Genomic DNA, 20,427 nt, shown 5'->3' with positions numbered 1-20,427 from the left:
TATCCTGCTACTGTGACATTCAAGCATGGATCAGTGGGTTGTCTTCACGTCTTGAAGGCAGCTATCCTGCTACTGTGACATTCAAGCATGGATCAGTGGGTTGTCTTCACGTCTTGTAGGCTGCTATCCTGCTACTGTGACATTAAAGCATGGATCAGTGGGTTGTCTTCACGTCTTGTAGGCTGCTATCCTGCTACTGTGACATTCAGCACGGGCCAGTGGGTTGTCTTCACGTCTTGTAGGCTGCTACCCTGCTACTGTGACATTCAGCATGGATCAGTGGGTTGTCTTCACGTCTTGTAGGCTGCTACCCTGCTACTGTGACATTCAGCATGGATCAGTGGGTTGACTTCACGTCTTGTAGGCTGCTATCCTGCTACTGTGACATTCAAGCATGGATCAGTGGGTTGTCTTCACGTCTTGTAGGCTGCTATCCTGCTACTGTGACATTCAAGCATGGATCAGTGGGTTGTCTTCACGTCTTGTAGGCTGCTATCCTGCTACTGTGACATTCAAGCATGGATCAGTGGGTTGTCTTCACGTCTTGTAGGCTGCTATCCTGCTACTGTGACATTCAAGCATGGATCAGTGGGTTGTCTTCACGTCTTGTAGGCTGCTACCCTGCTACTGTGACATTCAGCACGGGCCAGTGGGTTGACTTCACGTCTTGTAGGCTGCTACCATGCTACTTTGACATTCAGCATGGATCAGTGGGTTGTCTTCACGTCTTGTAATACTTTGATGTCATGGAGAAACCGCACAACATTTGAATGATGAGATCTTGCTTCAGTTCTCCTGTGACCATGCATAAAAAATATCCAAAATATCTTTGTAATCATTACAGGCGGAAAGTTGTGACAGACCTTTGAAAATATTCACGCGCTATGAATGCAGGTTAACACCGGCACGCTGCGACCAAGAGCTTGCAACTTGAGACATTCCACCTCTAGGAGCACCATGTTCATGTGTTGTTGATGTCGGTTCAGCGTTTGAGCAAACACCGATGTTGTTGATTAAATTTGATATGTGATGGAACATGTTTATGCCAGTTTATCACAACGTGTATAAGAAACCCAAAATACAGCAAAAAGTATCATACACACTGCCACCGCCTTTACAACAGGTAGCAGCAGATGTTGTGGTAGCAATAGTCGTAGAAGTATTGCAGGTGTACAGATGTTGTGGTAACAATAGTCGTAGTAGTATTGCAGGTGTACAGATGTTGTGGTAGCAATAGTCGTAGTAGTATTGCAGGTGTACAGATGTTATGGTAGCAATAGTAGTTGTAGTATTGCAGGTGTACAGATGTTGTGGTAGCAATAGTAGTTGTAGTATTACAGGTGTAGAGATGTTGTGGTAGCAATAGTAGTTGTAGTATTACAGATGTACAGATGTTGTGGTAGCAATAGTAGTTGTAGTATTACAGGTGTACAGATGTTGTGGTAGCAATAGTAGTTGTAGTATTACAGGTGTACAGATGTTGTGGTAGCAATAGTAGTTGTAGTATTACAGGTGTAGAGATGTTGTGGTAGCAATAGTCGTAGAAGTATTACAGGTGTAGAGATGTTGTGGTAGCAATAGTCGTAGTAGTATTGCAGGTGTACAGGTGATGTGGTAGCAATAGTCGTAGAAGTATTGCAGGTGTAGAGATGTTGTGGTAGCAATAGACGTAGTGGTATTGCAGGTGTACAGGTGATGTGGTAGCTATAGTCGTAGTAGTATTGCAGGTGTAGAGCTGATGTAGTTGGAGATGATGTGATAATAACCGCCGTAGTAATGGTGGATGTTTGTGGATAACAGTAGTAGCTGTGGTCTGTCGCCTGTCTTCCCTACTGCACTTTCAGAAGCTGGATGATTCTAATGACACACGGATAATTAGAAATACTGAAATCTGTGCACATGATAGTTTGTGTTAATTGGTCAATTATGGCGTCCGTGACTCTCCGCACGGAGGAGAAGGAATCTGGTTAATGCAGCAGCGTCAGTGCGCCTGGAGGTGGTTACTGGTGATAAACAACTAATGATGATTGTCAACCACTCACTGGCTTACTCTATCGATCATTACCCATAGTAGGTGACTCACGTCTTCACTAAACACCACTGATAGCTTGATGATTGCAGATTAAAAATACAAGTGGATCTTCGGACATCCCCTGAGATGGTCATTTTGAGGGTGAAGGATACTGTCGAGAACTCGATACAGTATACACACAGCCTGACTCAGACAATGGACCAGGGGTTGGGAGAGGGTGGAGGGTGGAGGGTTTGGGGATGGATCGAGTTTCTGGCGCTCTGTCAACTACGGGCGGGCTTGGCAGAATCAAACGGCGGCGTCTCTTTTGAACACCAAATGAACATGTATCGCTCAACATGTAGGACACACCAAATACTGATCTACACGCCCGAAATACTTTTTACAGATATTTATCGTCAGTACACCTTCACTTTCATTTCCTCCTCTCCCTCATCTTTTGTCCGTAGTAAAAAATGTTTCCAAAACACTCGTTTGTGTTCCAGTGATGGTTAAAACAGTATCAATTTCTTGCATCAGAATGTCATCTTGTTTCTCAGATTAGTTTGTCCATAAAGAGATAACACCTATTATTAGTACGATTAACAATAATCCGCTCAACGCCCGGTGAAGATCCGAGTTTAAATTTGTCTTCAGTAAAAACATGCTTGTGTTAGTCTTTTACTGTTACAAACAGCCAGAGCAACCCAGCCTACCAACCCACAAAAATGAATGCAGCCGAAGCAGACCAACATACCAACCCACAGTAGTCACAGCAACCCAAGCAGACCAACATACCAACCCACAGAAGTCGGGGCAACCCAAGCAGACCAACATACCAACCCGGAGTAGTCAGGGCAACCCAAGCAGACCAACATACCAACCCGGAGTAGTCAGGGCAACCCAAGCAGACCAACATACCAACGTGCAGGAGTCACAGCAACCCAAGCAGACCAACATACCAATCCACAGAAGTCGGGGCTACCCAAGCAGACCAACATACCAACCAACAGTAGTCAGGGCAACCCAAGCAGACAAACATACCAACCCGGAGTAGTCAGGGCAACCCAAGCAGACCAACATACCAACCCACAGTAGTCAGGGCAACCCAAGCAGACAAACATACCAACCCACAGTAGTCAGGGCTACCCAAGCAGACCACATACCAACGTGCAGTAGTCACAGCAACCCAAGCAGACCAACATACCAACCCACAGAAGTCGGGGCAACCCAAGCAGACCAACATACCAACCCGGAGTAGTCAGGGCAACCCAAGCAGACCAACATACCAACCCACAGTAGTCAGGGCAACCCAAGCAGACCAACATACCAACCCGGAGTAGTCAGGGCTACCCAAGCAGACCAACATACCAACGTGCAGTGGTCAGGGCAACCCAAGCAGACCAACATACCAACCCGGAGTAGTCAGGGCTACCCAAGCAGACCAACATACCAACGTGCAGTAGCCAGGGCAATAAATGATTGTCAACGTTATTCAATGTACATATGTTTAAATACAGCAGAAGAAGGTAGAGGGTAGCGTTATGAAACAAAGATAGCAACCAGGGCAGGAACGTTGCACAACATGGTTCCAAATTTAATGATAACTGCTGCCAGAACGAACCAGTAGCACATGGGTAGCTGGGATCACTGCATTCCATTATGGGATTACAAAGTATACCTTGACACTAAATATGAACTCTTTAACTTATGGTACATGTAACTGTTACAGTCAACTGATAAAGTAACACGTATTGACAACGCCTCTCTAGGGAATTATTTTGTACATGTAATTTGATAAAAAAAGTCAAGCTGATGCACGTTGTTTACCAATTGTTGTTTTCTGTCCTTTCCCATACTCCATCCACTCGTCAGAAAATTACAACCACTTGGTCGCCTTTATTGCTTTAACTGGTATTTTTTCGTTGGATTAACACATGGAATTGACTTCCTTTATTGTTAGACACTGTGTTTCTCTGCTATTTCCTTCTCATTTCCGATACGTGTTTCAACCAGCAGGAGGTTTTATGATTGTTCATAAATGCTTAGGAATAAAACCTATTCCGAATTAACTGCAGTCGCACCTAGTCGTTCGATTGATGACTGTTTTTAAAGTTAGTAAGTGTGCCCTTGAGTTGTTCAGCCATGGAAATCTATTTCTCCATGACTGTGGGTGGTATGGCATTTGGCTCTTGTGCTGCATTTTTTAAAACGCACTTGAAGGTTTTCAGTTCTCAAAAGACCATTTGTCCAAATCCATTGAATTCATTCACCATTCTTTTGGGAAGAGATTATTGTATGTGTTTATGTTGCACGTCAGCGTTATCTTTGAGTATTGATGTCTACACCGACCAACGAGACCTGTTAATGTCAGGAGCAGGGATGATTAGCACTGTCCACTTGCTATCTCTCTTATCAACACGAGCGAAGGACCTAAAATGGCACGATATCTCCGTTCAAGACATATTCTGAACGGAAAATGACTGGGTACATAGTCAGGTTGCCATGGTAACACGCCTGGAGCCAGGCACTAATTGTGTCAGCCATTTTGAAGCATGGCTTGTGGGGGCAACTGAGTGAAGGCGCTGCATGCCGTGTACGAGATCTCGCCATGGGGCCAGGAGAACTTGACAGCAATTAGCAGCTCAACTTCCCAAAGCTATGTCAGTCCGGACCATAGGTAACATTCTTTACGCGATGCAGGAGATCCGGTCATTCTTGACATTTCTGGCTTGACGAGATCATAGATGACACCATTTACTTGCCACCAGCAAGTCAGACTTGACGAGATCATAGATTTACTTGCCACCAGCCAGTCAGACCTGACGAGATCATAGATGGCACCATTAACTTGCCACCAGCCAGTCAGACCTGACAAGATCAAAGATTTACTTGCCACAAGCCAGTCAGGCTTGACGAGATCATAGATGGCACCATTTACTTGCCACCAGCCAGTCAGACTTGACGAGACCAAAGATTTACTTGCCACAAGCCAGTCAGGCTTGACGAGATCATAGATGGCACCATTTACTTGCCACCAGCCAGTCAGACTTGACGAGACCAAAGATTTACTTGCCACAAGCCAGTCAGGCTTGACGAGATCATAGATGGCACCATTAACTTGCCACCAGTCAGTCAGACTTGACGAGATCATAGATGACATAATTTACTGGTGCAAAGCCAGTCAGGCTTGACGAGATCATAGATGACACCATTTACTGGTGCAAAGCTAGTCAGGCTTGACGAGATCATAGATGACATAATTTACTGGTGCAAAGCTAGTCAGGCTTGACGAGATCATAGATGACACCATTTACTGGTGCAGAGCAAGTCAGGCTTGACGAGATCATAGATGACACCATTTACTGGTGCTAAGCCAGTCAGGCTTGACGCGATCATAGATGACATCATTTACTGGTGCAAAGCCTGTCAGGCTTGACGAGATCATAGATGGCATCATTTACTGGTGCAAAGCTAGTCAGGCTTGACGAGATCATAAATGACACCATTTACTGGTGCAAAGCCAGTCAGGCTTGACGAGATCATAGATGACATCATTTACTGGTGCAAAGCTAGTCAGGCTTGACGAGATCATAGATGACACCATTTACTGTCGCAAAGCCAGTCAGGCTTGACGAGATCATGGGATGACACCATTTACTGGTGCAAAGCCAGTCAGGCTTGACGAGATCATAGATGACATCATGTACTGGTGCTAGGCCAGTCAGACTTGACGCGATCATAAATGACACTATTTACTGGTGCAAAGCCAGTCAAGACTTGACGCGATGTAGGCCTACAGATCCGGTCATTCTTGACATTTCTGGCTTGACGAGATCCTGGGATGACACCATTTACTGTCGCAAAGCCAGTCAGGCTTCACGAGATCATAGATGACACCACTTACTGGTGCTAGGCCAGTCAGGCTTGACGCGATCTTAAATGACACTTTTTACTGGTGCAAAGCCAGTCAGGCTTGACGCGATCATAAATGACACTATTTACTGGTGCAAAGCCAGTCAGACTTGACGCGATGTAGGCCTACAGATCCGGTCATTCTTGACATTTCTGGCTTGACGAGATCCTGGGATGACACCATTTACTGGTGCAAAGCCAGTCAGGCTTGACGAGATCATAGATGACACCATTTACTGGTGCTAGGCCAGTCAGGCTTGACGCAATCATAAATGACATCAAATACTTGCCAAAAGCAAGTCAGGCTTGACGAGATCATAGATGATACCATTTACTGGTGCTAGGCCAGTCAGACTTGACGCGATCATAAATGACACTATTTACTGGTGCAAAGCCAGTCAGGCTTGACGCGATCATAGATGATACCATTTACTGGTGCTAGGCCAGTCGGGCTTGACGCGATCATAAATGACATCATGTACTTGCCCCAAGCCAGTCAGGCTTGACGAGACTATAGATGACACCATTTACTGGTGCTAAACCAGTCTGGCGTGACGAAATCAGAAGACATGCTTCACACACGAGCATATGTGTGGAACCCTAACAAAAAATGCACGCAAGACGAGATGTTAGGAAGCTAACCGAGGCATTTGGCCTGTCTCGTATATTGCAAAGTGGCAATCTCAGAACAATTCGAGCGTCATCTCGTATTATAATGTCCGCGTGAAAAACATGTACTCCCGCTTTGACCAGAATAATTACTAGCCCTGGTCGTGTAATTCCTGCGAAGACAAACGGAACAAACATAATGTTACCTTCATAATGAAGTCACCTGATAGACTCATAAACAAGAATGAATATAAATTTGACGTTCATTTTCGAAACTGATTTTCTGAACCTGCCGATCCGTGCGTGCGTGTGAGGAAATCTGAACAATTCATCTGCCTTGATCCTCTTGCACTGGCCCTGTTTAAGTTGTCCCCGAGACAAATCTATTTATCAGATCAGTGTAGCGGTACGCCCGGACAGACGATCCGGTTGTGCTGGTCTGGCCCGGATACTAATGAAATTGGCTGCGAGACCTCTCAACTGAGGGTAGGCTAAATGTCAGGTGGCGATACCTGGCTTTCTCTGACATACCGCTCCAAATACAACGGGTCATGTGACATTTTAGTTTTCACACGAGGAGGAGACGCTTGTTTGTCACGTGACAAGTCAAAGATCTTTTTAATTAGCTGTGATTGGTTGTCGTAACTGGTTTGAAGTTAGATAGCCACGTGATTTAGACAAATACAGTGTTCAAACGGGGGTCAACGCCACACGTAGTACATATTTCAATCGGGGTCTATCTAATCTAAATGGTGGACATTGATGGATTCATACTAGCTAATATATTTCATAAACAAAACGAGTCAGTTCAAATAACATTGAAAGTCTCATTCCGACACCATTAATCCTTAATTGACTCCTTGCATTATTCGAAACGATGACGGAAAATAACCCACAATACAATTATAACATACGGTTTTAAACTATTATTTGCAGTTATGATTACAAAATACATAATGTCTTGAAATGCCAGAGAACATTAGGATGTGTCTTTGTGTCTTTGCACGTGCGTTTAGGTGCTTGTATGGAGGTAAAGGCGAGGAAGATGAGGACGAGGAAGTCGATGACTTTAAAGATGAAAGTAGGTAGTACGTGTGGTTCATGCTTCGTTGATTAGCCAGGTTAGTCACACCTGAATCAGTGAAGACATACAAACAGGAAAAGGCAGTACTCAGGGCAGACACCCGATACACCACAGTAGTACCCCGTCTGACAGGTTATTATATACTTTATGACCAATGGCCGGAAGGGCATTCTGCAGGGGTGAGCAGCCAGACGTATGCACACAGTTACAAATACAGGTACATGGAATGGGTTACGATTTCCCCACCCATCCCGTACATAGCATATGACATTGACTTCTAAAGGGAATTAAGTCAAATCCTCAGCAATAAAACATCACATTACCATATAAATTACCATGTACGTCATGAACTTGATGTGTGGGTTACTCTGTTGGGAGCGAAGGTGCCAGTTTACATTATGAACAACGTCCGGTAACAAGAGCATATGGATGTAACTGCAGAAGTTCTGCACCTGGAGACATGACGTATTTCCTCTGTGACGTCGTCGACCGCTCATCACTTCAATACTGTCACATGTACATTTAGTCCCGTTTGTTGTAAGCATGGCCGGTGGGGGGGGGGGGGGGGATTCATATCGCAATATCTCACAAAACACTAGTCAAAAGATGCCGAGAGAGTCGAGCATATGCACGGCAGTGCTGATCAGCTGAGCTCTGGAAGGGAAGGTATCACAGGCCACAGCAGCAACCAGTCTGGGACCAGCTGGCTTTGCCTTGTCACAAATACAAATGATGACTTGGGTTCTCCTTTCCTTAACAGCGTTGCGATATTACGAAACCGTCTCACTTCCCTAATAGTCTAACTTCTCAAATAGATATTTCTAAACTGGCAACAAAATATCACGTAATACAAGGATTCTGATAAATACGGCAATACCCACTGTTTTCTGATAGACAGGGTGACACGTATGAGACTCAAGAATAACCACGTGTTCTTTATACCGCACTGGTTCACACGGCGCGTCGGGGTGATATCCAGATTACGTTAACGTGCAAATCGTTACAATGCATGTTTAAGATCTCGGCACTCATAAAGGGCCATTTCAGCAATTGGAGTTGTATTAACTACCCACACCCAGTGTTCATGTATTGGACTGTATACAAATTTCCATCTTAGTTGTGTTCCACCTCATTCGTCACAAACATTATACTGCTATTGGGTGATTAGATGATGTTGGGGAGTGTGAATATTGCATGGGCTGAAGAGGTAACATATAACACAATAATAGCGTTCTGCAATCGGGAACTAGCTATCCGCACAATGCAAATGCTGATTTATAACTGTTACTTGGTGAAAGACGATTTAATAAAGCTAGAAATATCATCTATTTGGTCAGCACTTTGCATTTTGATACATTTTGGAAGAGATCGTGCATATTGTTGAAATAAATAACCTTTACGAGCTTAACATCATATAAAACCTACGTTGGGGGACGATCAACTGTATCAATAGTGTACTCCCAATTTGCACAAAATAAATTAATGGATGGCTTTTTTATGTAAATAACTTTATAATTCAAATTTTCAATCTCTTCCCCCATTCAGAGTCGGTCCTAGTCATTCATTGCCAGTGTTTGTGCTCTTTGTGAAATCAACATGGCTGAATAGCATGAAATCTAATACTCATTTACATGCCCACGTGGGTCGTAACTGTCCACATTTCCCGACCTGGTGCCCGCATCACTGATCCATGTCATCTGCAGTGAAACTGTCCCGTGGATCGACCATCCTACCTCCTTGTACAGGATGCAGATAGACACAGCGGACATCGCCCGACCCAGATGTACAACCCATTGCATGTATCACTACATATCATAAACAAGTACTCGTCGACAACAGCGCTAAAACTAACAATTAGATAAAATTAACATGCTAGCGGACTGTTGGGATATAAGCAGTTCCGTGCAAAGCGTATCGGCCTAATCGTGACACATTTTCATTGCTACGTCGCTGTATCCCCATCCCTGGGACGCAATCACTCCAAGGCAACGGCTTTTACCTGTCAGTAGCATTTCTCTAATTACAATCATATCAGTTTCAAAGCGCCGAAAGTGTCAATTTCAATCGATTGCTAATCACCGTGCACATAAATGTGTGATCATCAGACCTGATCAAAGGGCCACCTACCGGCCACGTAAACCTTCATGCACCAGGCCTGCCGCAGCCTTGGTGCGAGTACGCCTGGCTAGATTTGATACATGCTGAAATTGATCATGAAGTGGTCAATATCACTTCCACAGTGTTAATTTCGGAAATAAAACATGCCTCGTGCAGAAGGCGAGACGAACAAGATGGATAAACACTGTTTTGCAATTTTCTACATCGATAGGAAACCAAACACAACGTGATGCTGTAGACATGTATAGTTTTTAGCATGTATGTTTGTAGAGGAGGTTTTTAAGACAGAACTACAAGATTTTCAATTTCTCTCATTGCGCGATGATGACAAAACTCGCTGTATAATGCGATGTCATGCGGTGTGTTAAGCTTTGATGTCGAATCAATGATGTCAACATTTCCGAAACTGTTTCCTACAAATTGTAATGAAAGAAAAAATCATAAAGCGTATCGACGTCAACGTTTAAACAACTTGTCAAAGAAACATAGCAAACATGATGGAGGAGAAGCTGCAGGCATTTGAAAGTGTCGCTTATCAGCATCTTCTGGTCGTGTATGGCGTGGAGTGGGGAGTGTCCGAGCAATGCGACCTACCGCTGTCGTCTAAGACAGTTCAGTTCAGTTCCGGTCAGTTCTCAAAATCACTGACGGGTGGTAGGCGAGTAAATGCATGAATGCAATACATAGACGGTATACCGGAGTAAGCAGACATTCCAAAATATGTTGTTACAGGGTAGAGTCCACATATTTGCACATGTAAATACATTTTGACAATTTTTAAAAAAAATCGCTTTACGAGCAGGGAATAATAACTGCAATTGATGCAGATAAGACCAGCGTGACACTAATTCTGGCAAAGACAATATCCGCTGTTGGCGAAGAGCTTCGCATCGAAATAGATTGTGAAACCCGTGTCCAACAGTAGGTGAGTTACATAAATTACACAAACGTTCGTTTCAAGAATTACTCCAGCGACCGGTTTCAATCGGTAGGCTATAGCCATTAGCCGTCATGTAGCTGGGGTATTGCTGAGTGCGGCGTTAAAAGAACAAAGAAAGAAACAAACTATTTTTATTGCCTCTGTATTTTAAAATAGAGTAACAAATAGCTTAAGGCCCTGATTTTGGAGTCATGTGGACCTGATTTTGGAGTCATGTGGACCTGATTTTGGAGTCATGTGGACCTGATTTTGGAGTCATGTGGACAAAAGGCCTGCTTGTGGACCGATGAAACCTCTCTGAACCTGCTGAGCCAATGGAATGCTATGCTTTACCACAAAATGTTATAACCATTAAATCTTCGCATAATTCGAACAAAGAACATTTGTAATCAGAGAGCCTCTCTTAACACGAGCTGACACTAGCTGCCCTCAATATACTACAGTTGTCGGACCAGGCAGTAGGCACAGCCGACGTCACGAGAGACACACAAGTCAGCACTAAGTAATGTGATGTCCGTTACATTCGAGTACGAAGTGTATGTACGACATGTAAGTATGTAGTAAGTGTAAGTATGAAGTGTATGTACGACATGTAAGTATGAAGTGTATGTAGTAAGTGTAAGTATGAAGTGTATGTAGTAAGCGTAAGTATGAAGTGTATGTAAGACATGTAAGTATGAAGTGTATGTACGACATGTTAGTACGAAGTGTATGTACGACATGTAAGTATCAAGAGTATGTAAGACATGTAAGTATCAAGAGTATGTAAGACATGTAAGTATGAAGTGTATGTAGTAAGTGTAAGTATGAAGTGTATGTAGTAAGCGAAAGTATGAAGTGTATGTAAGACATATAAGTATGAAGTGTGTGTACGATATGTAAGTATGAAGTGTATGTAGTAAGTGTAAGTATGAAGTGTGTGTACGATATGTAAGTACGAAGTGTATGTACGACATGTAAGTATCAAGAGTATGTAAGACATGTAAGTATCAAGAGTATGTACGACATGTAAGTATGAAGTGTGTGTACGACATGTAAGTATGAAGTGTATGTAGTAAGTGTAAGTATGAAGTGTATGTCAGACATGTAAGTATGAAGTGTATGTACGACATGTAAGTATGAAGTGTATGTATGACATGTAAGTATGAAGTGTATGTACGAGATGTACGTATGAAGTGTATGTACGACATGTAAGTATGAAGTGTATGTACGACATGTAAGTATCAAGAGTATGTAAGACATGTAAGTATCAAGAGTATGTACGACATGTAAGTATGAAGTGTGTGTACGACATGTAAGTATGAAGTGTATGTAGTAAGTGTTAGTATGAAGTGTATGTAAGACATGTAAGTATGAAGTGTATTTACGACATGTAAGTATGAAGTATATGTCAGACATGTAAGTATGAAGTGTATGTAAGACATGTAAGTATGAAGTGTATGTACGACATGTAAGTATGAAGTGCATGTATGACATGTAAGTATGAAGTGTATTTACGACATGTAAGTATGAAGTGTATGTCAGACATGTAAGTATGAAGTGTATGTAAGACATGTAAGTATAAAGTGTATGTACGACATGTAAGTATGAAGTGTATGTACGACATGTAAGTATGAAGTGTATGTATGACATGTAAGTATCAAGAGTATGTACGACATGTAAGTATGAAGTGTGTGTACGACATGTAAGTATCAAGAGTATGTACGACATGTAAGTATGAAGTGTGTCTACGACATGTAAGTATGAAGTGTATGTAGTAAGTGTAAGTATGAAGTGTATGTTTGAGATGTAAGTATGAAGTGTATTTACGACATGTAAGTATGAAGTATATGTCAGACATGTAAGTATGAAGTGTATGTAAGACATGTAAGTATGAAGTGTATGTACGACATGTAAGTATGAAGTGTATGTATGACATGTAAGTATGAAGTGTATTTACAACATGTAAGTATGAAGTGTATGTCAGACATGTAAGTATGAAGAGTATGTACGACATGTAAGTATGAAGTGTGTGTACGACATGTAAGTATGAAGTGTATGTAGTAAGTGTAAGTATGAAGTGTATGTAAGACATGTAAGTATGAAGTGTATGTAAGACATGTAAGTATGAAGTGTATGTCAGACATGTAAGTATGAAGTGTATGTACGACATGTAAGTATGAAGTGTATGTATGACATGTAAGTATGAAGTGTATGTACGAGATGTACGTATGATGTGTATGTACGACATGTAAGTATGAAGTGTATGTACGACATGTAAGTATCAAGAGTATGTAAGACATGTAAGTATCAAGAGTATGTACGACATGTAAGTATGAAGTGTGTGTACGACATGTAAGTATGAAGTGTATGTAGTAAGTGTTAGTATGAAGTGTATGTAAGACATGTAAGTATGAAGTGTATTTACGACATGTAAGTATGAAGTATATGTCAGACATGTAAGTATGAAGTGTATGTAAGACATGTAAGTATGAAGTGTATGTACGACATGTAAGTATGAAGTGTATGTATGACATGTAAGTATGAAGTGTATTTACAACATGTAAGTATGAAGTGCATGTCAGACATGTAAGTATGAAGTGTATGTAAGACATGTAAGTATCAAGAGTATGTACGACATGTAAGTATGAAGTGTATGTACGAGATGTACGTATGAAGTGTGTGTAATACGTGTAAGTATGAAGTGTATGTACGACATGTAAGTATGAAGTGTATGTATGACATGTAAGTATGAAGTGTATGTACGAGATGTACGTATGAAGTGTATGTACGACATGTAAGTATGAAGTGTATTTACGACATGTAAGTATGAAGTGTATGTAATACATGTAAGTATGAAGTGTATGTAAGACATGTAAGTATGAAATGTGTGTAATACGTGTATGTATGAAGTGTATGTTTGAGATGTAAGTATGAAGTGTATGTTCGAGATGTAAGTATGAAGTGTATGTACGACATGTAAGTATCAAGAGTATGTAAGACATGTAAGTATAAAGTGTATGTAAGACATGTAAGTATGAAGTGTATGTAAGACATGTAAGTATGAAGTGTATGTAAGACATGTAAGCATGAAGTGTATGTACGACATGTAAGTATAAAGTGTATGTAAGACATGTAAGTATAAAGTGTATGTAAGACATGTAAGTATAAAGTGTATGCAATACGTGAATGTATGAAGTGTATGTACGAGATGTAAGTATGAAGTGTATGTACGACATGTAAGTATGAAGTGTATGTACGACATGTAAGTATAAAGTGTATGTAAGACATGTAAGTATGAAGTGTATGTAAGACATGTAAGCATGAAGTATGATGTATGTATGTATGACGTGTGTGTATGACATGTATGTACCTGTGTGCATGACATATACAAATGACGTGTATGTATGACGTGTGTGTATGACATGTATGTACCTGTGTGCATGACATGTACAAATGACGTGTATGTATGACGTGTGTGTATGACATGTGTGTACCTGTGTGCCTGACATGTACAAATGACGTGTATGTATGACGTGTGTGTATGACATGTATGTACCTGTGTGCATGACATGTACAAATGACGTGTATGTGTGATGTGTATGTGTGACATGCATGTATGGCGTGTTTGTATGACATGTATATATGAAGGGTATGTATGACATGTATGTTTGGCGTGTATGTATGACACGTATATTTGACGTGTATGTATGGCGTGTTTGTATGACATGTATATATGAAGGGTGTGTATGACATGTATGTATGACACGTATATTTGACGTGTATGTATGGCGTGTTTGTATGACATGTGTATATGAAGGGTATGTATGACATGTATGTTTGGCGTGTTTGTATGACATGGATATATGAAGGGTATGTATGGCGTGTTTGTATGACATGTATATATGAAGGGTATGTATGGCGTGTATGCATGACATGTATATATGAAGGGTGTGTATGGCGTGTATGCATGACATGTATATACAGTCTCTGTATAACTTTAATTGAACAAGGTGTGTGACGCAGCTGGCAACTAATGTCAGCTCCTGTCACGCCCGACACAACAGCTGGCTTATCAATGGCGATATTTTAAACATAACAGATCCAACGCAACCGTGTCTTTTATCTTTTTGCTTGTTAAACTCACACGCCTATGTTAGATACATATTTGACAATTCATCATAGAGTCGAATATGTTACTTCATTAGTGAAATACTACATAAAGCAGTGGGAATTTATCTGTGTTTTGGTATATTTGACTTTTTTCCTATAGATTTTAGTATTTGAAATGACGACATTATGTAATATAAAGTAATGATTGACACTGTTTATCTTGCTGTACGCGGGCCGGAACCTGGACAAGGCGTGGTCAATCAGTCCCAAGTGAGTGTATATATCTGTAAAACATATTGAATCTTTGTATAAGATCTCATATTCAGTGTTTCATCAGTGTTACCCGAACTCAATATCAATAGGATGGCTTGGGGGAAATTTCAATTCCTACTGTAGTTAAAAGATGCCGTTGGCGTCTCACGTTACATATTTCCTGCCTAGATCCGTATGACGTCATGAGGCCACTGTCCCCCAGATCCGGCAGACTTCCGGGGACAATACAAGGTCCCTCGGATACAACATTATCAACGTGTTTTAGTCAACAATGTGCTTTTATATTAGTTCTTACTGGACAGCAACGGGTACTGAGACGTAGTATTGTGCACATCTATTAAAGCAGTCGATACTGTAGGGCGGAATGGGTGTCAAGTACTGATATATCCACAGATCAGATACAACTTCAATGCATCAATAGTTCGATCTGTCATTATACCCTCACAATGCGACACCAGTACACGTCACGGATAAACACCCGAAGTTGGTCCACGCTGAGAGTATCTAAACTCAACACAAACATATCGCAACGTGATATAGGCCACTTCTGTGAGATAGTGAGTGAGTGAGTGAGTGAGTGAGTATGGTTTTACGCCGCTTTTAGCAATATTCCAGCAATATCACGGCGGGGGACACCAGAAATGGGCTTCACACATTGTACTCATGTCGGGATTCGAACCCAGGTCTTCGGCGTGACGAGCGAATCTGTAAGATAGAGAACTGGTAACGGTGCACAGTCGGGTTTCTATGTACTACAACAGCAGGGCTTACCCTTCCACCTCTAACTGTGTGAGAACATGCATCAGAAAACACGAAACTTAGGAGTATAATACCAAACATAGAGCGTAGGATTGTAGAACCCAACATGGAGTGTAGGATTGTTAAACCCGACATGGAGCGTAGGATTGTAAAACCCGACATGGAGTGTAGGATTGTTAAACCCGACATGGAGTGTAAATTTGTTAAACCCAACATGGTGTGTAGGATTGTTAAACCCGACATGGAGTGTAAATTTGTTAAACCCAATATGGAGTGTAGGATTGTTAAACCCAATATGGAGTGTAGAATTGTTAAACCCGACATGGAGTGTAGGATTGTTAAACCCGACATGGAGCGTAGGATTGTAAAACCCGACATGGAGTGTAGGATTGTTAAACCCGACATGGAGTGTAAATTTGTTAAACCCGACATGGAGTTGAGGATTGTTAAACCCGACATGGAGTTGAGGATTGTTAAACCTGATATGGAGTGTAGGATTGTAAAAACCAACATGGAATTTAGGATTGTAACATGCGCTTAGTTCATTCTCGTGATAGACTCTCGGGCCGCTCACAATAGTCCTGCTCAATCGTAGCGCAAGCTGCAGTTTGACGTGGCAATTTTACAAAAGGCCGCAGCGACACACAGAGAGTGGACTCACCATGCAATATCTGGGTTCGAATCTTATGAACAGGTCGATGTTTTAGTAAAAGTTCACAGCAAGCCTCTACACTGGAGATAGAGAATGGGAACAATATTGAAAAGTACGATCACAGAATAAATGAGCTTCATGGTACTGAATGATTAAGTGATATTCTTCAAAAACAATGGAGAGGAGTGTGTGTGTGTGTGTGTGTGTGTGTGTGTGTGTGTGTGTGTGTGTGTGTGTGTGTGTGTGTGTGTGTGTGTGTGTGTGTGTGTGTGTGTGTGTCTGTGTGTGTTGGGGGGAGGGGGCTGGGTGGGGGTGCGCACAGCTGCACACCAACCCCTCTTGACCCGCGTATACACTGGAGCTGTATCTCGTCCATCTGTATGACCCTGACGGAGGTCAGCGCACAGGCTCGAGATTGCCACTGACTGACCATCACTCACGCTTGTTAACTGCTGTGTCATCTATAGCCGCTGGAGGTAGCCGGTTTCCGTGGATCTCTCTTTTAATGGTAAATTCAATTTATATATTTTCATGTAGGAATCAATATGTTTGGGTTCATAAACTGGAACATACACGTAATGAGAAATCCGATTTGTTGGTGTAACTTTGCAATGCCTGAAATGTAATATTTACTAGAAGCTGGTGTGTCCTCCCTGTGTCCCCCTGTCTCGCGTACAAGCAGGAGACTCGGGGCCGCGACGTACACCATGACACACAGAATATTGACTGGCAGGACAGTCGTACGTTTGATACTTGATACTGTTTCAACATAAAGTTGTATACCACACACCTCTCAACCATAAATCACAAAGATTGAGTACGGGTGTGAAACAATCATTGTGTCATGGCGTTACAAGACTGATTGAAAATGCAATCACGTCTTAATACTCACTGACATAAAATAATAATATATTTCCCGACATCCCTTGACTAATTGTACGTTTGACAATTTCCCCACCCAATCGCTCACTCCTCACCGCAAATACAATTACTAATTAAAGAGAGAAAATGTCAAAGTAAATTGCATATTTTTCTTCTGAAAAAAATATCACAAGTACTAAAGATTTAATACTAGGGAAGGTAATCTGACAAATTCAATTTCCTACCTTAATCCAGGCTTGGCCTGTTAGCTTCTCTGTCTTTCATTATTGTAATCCACATTGAACAAGATCACCTCCATTGTCAAGTAGACAGCTGACTGAAACAAACACGAATGAAAACAATCAATATCATGTCTATTTCAACATCTGTTGTATCCGCGACTCCGCCTGGCCTATGTGTCCGGATGTAAGTTCATCACGGATTTCACGCCACTGCTATCGACAGCCCCTGCCGTATATAGGTACTGATTTCCACATACACTGCTCTGATTTGGGCGTATTTGGCACTTCACAACTAATTTCTTCGAGAACAATATGTGTGATCAGATATTGTCAGATTTCGGCGGTAATGGTCCTCGCTGTCTTTACTCTGCTGACACAACCTTATGCTTTAATTGTATACATAAATTCCAAAATACACTGTTTGTCAAAACACGTTTTCGAATAAACATTTCTTTTTGAAGTCGTAAGAAACAGTTTTGGTGTATCTGGCACCAGTATTGTTGATATTAGAAATGAATACACCGCTGGCCGTCATCGCACCTGTGTACTAAAACCATCTGGAATAGCGGTGGCTCGAATCGATACAGTTAGAACATGATTATTGTTGTTGATCTAACATATTGATTATTTGCTGCATATCATTCTTAAAATTCCCTTATCACATTTAAATAATCTGTTATAGGAGTATTCTCGCTATGCACGTTAATCAGTTCAGTCTATTATTAGTTGCATCTTGATGAAATACGAGTGTGTCATGGAAAAACTGTCAATAATGATCACTTTTATCCTTCTCTCGTTTCTGAAGTCCAATTATGAGCAGTGTGCAATACAAAAGGATATTCTCATATAATCTCTCGCATCGACGCAAATCTCGTCTCCGAGCGAGACCTTATATTGAACCCTATGGCCCGGATGTAGGATTGAGACGAGTATTCTCGCACTTCCGGTGCCCGAAGCCAGCAGTGCAGTAATGGATGAGAGCAGGCTGTGTTATTAGACACCCCATGGCCGGGACCATACACTTGGTGAAGTATTGACCAGAGAATATCGAGTGCCAGATCATTTACTCTGTAAATTTCGGATCAAACGTTCACTTGACCCTCAAATACGACTATGTAAATTAGTCTTTCATTTTCTGCTCTCCGAAAATTTCGACGTCAGAGGGAGTAAAGGTTATCTTAGCAGTCAGCTATGAACCGGAATTAATGATAGACCACACAGGCTGAGTGAGGTGAGTACAAAGAGGGCCACATTGGCTGAGTGAGTGAGTACAATGAGGGGCCACATTGGCTGAGTGAGTGAGTACAATGAGGGGCCACACAGGCTGAGTGAGTGAGTACAATGAGGGGCCATACAGGCTGAGTGAGTGAGTACAATGAGGGGCCACACAGGCTGAGTGAGTGAGTACAATGAGGGGCCACACAGGCTGAGTGAGGTGAGTACAAAGAGGGCCACATTGGCTGAGTGAGTGAGTACAATGAGGGGCCACACAGGCTGAGTGAGTGAGTACAATGAGGGGCCACACAGGCTGAGTGAGTGAGTACAATGAGGGGCCACACAGGCTGAGTGAGTGAGTACAATGAGGGGCCACACAGGCTGAGTGAGTGAGTACAATGAGGGGCCACACAGGCTGAGTGAGTGAGTACAATGAGGGGCCACACAGGCTGAGTGAGTGAGTACAATGAGGGGCCACACAGGCTGAGTGAGTGAGTACAATGAGGGGCCACACAGGCTGAGTGAGTGAGTACAATGAGGGGCCACACAGGCTGAGTGAGTGAGTACAATGAGGGGCCACACAGGCTGAGTGAGTGAGTACAATGAGAGGCCACACAGGCTGAGTGAGTACAGTGAGGGGCCACACAGGCTGAGTGAGTACAGTGAGGGGCCACACAGGCTGAGTGAGTACAGTGAGGGGCCACACAGGCTGAGTGAGTACAATGAGGGGCCACACAGGCTGAGTGAGTGAGTACAATGAGGGGCAACACTGGCTGCGTGAGTGAGTACAATGAGGGGCCACACTTGCTGAGTGAGTACAGTGAGGGGCCACACAGGCTGAGTGAGTACAATGAGGGGCCACACAGGCTGAGTGAGTACAATGAGGGGCCACACAGGCTGAGTGAGTGAGTACAATGAGGGGCCACACAGGCTGAGTGAGTGAGTACAATGAGGGGCCACACAGGCTGAGTGAGTGAGTACAATGAGGGGCCACACAGGCTGAGTGAGTGAGTACAATGAGGGGCCACACAGGCTGAGTGAGTACAGTGAGGGGCCACACAGGCTGAGTGAGTACAGTGAGGGGCCACACAGGCTGAGTGAGTACAGTGAGGGGCCACACAGGCTGAGTGAGTACAATGAGGGGCAACACTGGCTGCGTGAGTGAGTACAATGAGGGGCCACACTTGCTGAGTGAGTACAATGAGAGCCACACAGAGGGAGTACAGTGTGGTGCCACACAGGCTGAGTGAGTACAATGAGGGGCCACACAGGCTGAGTGAGTACAATGAGAGCCACACAGAGGGAGTACAGTGTGGTGCCACACAGGCTGAGTGAGTACAATGAGGGGCCACACTTGCTGAGTGAGTACAATGAGAGCCACACAGAGGGAGTACAGTATGGGGCCACACAGGCTGAGTGAGTACAATGAGGGGCCACACAGACTGAGTGAGTACAATGAGAGCCACACAGAGGGAGTACAGTGTGGTGCCACACAGGCTGAGTGAGTACAATGAGGGGCCACACAGGCTGTCTGAGTGAGTACAATGAGGGGCCACACAGACTGAGTGAGTACAATGAGAGCCACACAGAGGGAGTACAGTGTGGGGCCACACAGGCTGAGTGAGTACAATGAGGGGCCACATGGGCTGCGTGGGT

General features: G+C 42.9%; 1 protein-coding gene across 1 annotated transcript in view; it reads right to left on the bottom strand.

Annotated features, from left to right (window-relative positions):
- The window catches only part of LOC139459502 (voltage-dependent calcium channel type A subunit alpha-1-like), a 415,048-nt gene that overhangs the window by 329,597 nt on the left and 65,024 nt on the right, over nucleotides 1–20,427 (bottom strand). Inside the window, exon 2 of the mRNA XM_071240977.1 lies at nucleotides 17,560–17,651. The gene's annotated coding sequence lies outside the window, so the exon portion shown is untranslated. The remainder of the gene's footprint in view (nucleotides 1–17,559; nucleotides 17,652–20,427) is intronic.

This window comes from Haliotis cracherodii, unplaced genomic scaffold, assembly GCF_022045235.1.
Source record: "Haliotis cracherodii isolate W230 unplaced genomic scaffold, xgHalCrac1.p SCAF_13, whole genome shotgun sequence".
NCBI lineage: Eukaryota > Metazoa > Mollusca > Gastropoda > Lepetellida > Haliotidae > Haliotis > Haliotis cracherodii.
The sequence above is the reverse complement of the archived record's forward strand: the minus strand, read 5'-3'. Positions and strand labels throughout refer to the sequence as shown.